Genomic DNA, 2413 nt, shown 5'->3' with positions numbered 1-2413 from the left:
ATACAAGGCATGAGTATTGGTTTGGTTAACTACTATTGATGTATTTATCATTTCTGTGAAAGATTAGATCTATGGATCACATATATATGTTTAACTTATCATCTTAATTTATAAAGTAAAATCATGCATTAGACATGATTCACTCATTCCTCACTAATCTCTCTTTAATATTCCTCTCATCACACTCATCCTAGATTCTTAGGGTTTATAATTAATACCAAGTTGTGATGATTATGGAATTGGTCTCCTAAGATATTACTATTGGAGTAGGGTTCTCACTTCCAAGATCCAATATTGACTTGAACAACTAGGATTAGTACTTCTCTAATATTCTTGTATGAACATGGCTATGGTTAGCATCTATAATCTCTCTCACTTCTAAATGTCTTGTAATAGCCTAAGGTCCTACTCAAGATATGATGATATGATCCTCTAAATATATGGTTTGCCTAGGGATTCTACCTTGCAATATTATGTAGCTTGTTCTTCAGGGAATCTGATAAACCTGCATCTTGTGGTATGCCTCCACCTCCTAGCTTCTTCATCTTGATCCTAGCTAATGTATGGAGTGGCTCTATGTGTGTGTTTCCTTGCATCATACTACAAGATGACTAAATGGATGGAGGGTGTGGCTCTATTTATAGGCTTGGGCAAGCTCTAGTATCATGACACATAGGTGGGTGACTCTTGTTTTGGTTTGATGAATAAGGTGCTTGGGTGTCATGCCCTCATCCATAGCAATCCTTGGGGCATGAGGTGGCATAGCTTGGAAAGCAAGTCATTTAGATATTTTCATCCTATGTGGCAAGATCATTATCCTCTCATATGATTTATTTTTGGATAGCCAAGTGGCATTTGCTACTAAATATCTTGTGGATGGTTTTATTACTGTGGATGAGTCATCATACCATCTTTGATTGGATTTACCTTATAATATTGGTCAAAAGGTTAAGGTTGAAGGTTATTCCTCAAATTTGGATAGTTGGTTTTGATTTCACCAAGGCATGATCATATGAGTTTCAAAATACTCATAGTTAATTTTATTCAAATGGTTTGGACTATAATTCGTAATGTAAATGGATTTAGTTTTATGATATTCCATGTATTTAATAATTTATGATTTAAATAAGAATGTGTGGCTTTTATGCACTTTAGACCCTGTGGTTTACCTTATTTGGTAATAAGTTTAGAAATGAATTAAATTACACACAAAGGTAGTTGCTAACTTTTAAGTGTTAATAAGTTAGGGTTTGATTCTTAAAGAATGTGTTGTTGTAAATATAATTCCATTTGATCTAATCCATAGATCAAATCATCTCTACCCAAAACAAGGTTTTAACAAAGATCACGAGTGAAGTTTATAGCGCTTGACTTGATGATCTACTTCAATTCCAGCAAGTCAAGTGAAACTTCGATTCATCGTGGTAAGTTTTATTTGAAAGCGCGAAAAATCCCCGGATTTTCTATGCATGAATGCAATGCACACTTTGGTGTTCTCTCATTTTGTAGCCTCTAAACCTGGGATATTACAGCCTCTCCCCCTTAAACTGAACTTCGTCCCGAAGTTCGAACGCTCTCATGTTTCGGATTGTTGAAATGTCTTGAACAGATCACCATCCTTCAACTCCATGGTGATCATACTAGATATAGTTGTATATATCCCTTGTCCAGATTCTTCCTGGAGTCTTTTGATGTCTGGCATGGATACTTACTTAAATTCTATGATTTCTTCCAACACTCTAAGCTTATAGGCTTACTCTCCAAATATTCTTGGATTAGGACATCTTATTGTGTTAATGAACTTTACTAATGGTTGTGGTGACATCTTCCTATTTGGGTACTTAAAACTTGGTTCTACCAACTGCGGTAATCCAGCTGCGATGTAATATGGCACTATGGTGTACCAGCTGCGATGTCCAAACCTTAATTCTAAAAGATTTGTTTAAAGTAAGGTAGTGTTGTCCCTTACTACCATAACGAAAGTAATGGTACTTTGTAAGGTATTTACAATAGGCATGGTCCTGGTTGTTTAGTCCTACGAATGGATTAGACTCATTTAGTCCCTCCAATCATGGCTTCTAGTTTCTGCTAGTTATCTTCCTTTTGGTTTCTTTAGGTTCCATGAAAGGAATCTTTCTAATAGGCTTATGTCTTGGGTATGGTCAAACTCCTTCGTATAGTATCTTCTTAAGCTTTGAGTGTCCTTCGACATCTTCTTCATCCAACTTCATTATCTTAGACTTACTTGAGTTCTCTTGGTTTCGAGTAATTACAATTACCCACTCAAGTTAAGGCCTAACCCTTACTTCCTCGAGATATGAACCTCGGCTTCTGGTCTGACAACCTCCTGAGAGTACTATTATATGGATACTTCCCAACAACCTTATAAAAATAAGATCGGACTTCCTCTCAG

The sequence above is a fragment of the Lolium rigidum genome, chromosome 1 (genome assembly GCF_022539505.1).
Source record: "Lolium rigidum isolate FL_2022 chromosome 1, APGP_CSIRO_Lrig_0.1, whole genome shotgun sequence".
Classification (NCBI taxonomy): domain Eukaryota; kingdom Viridiplantae; phylum Streptophyta; class Magnoliopsida; order Poales; family Poaceae; genus Lolium; species Lolium rigidum.
Note: the sequence above shows the minus strand (reverse complement) of the source record.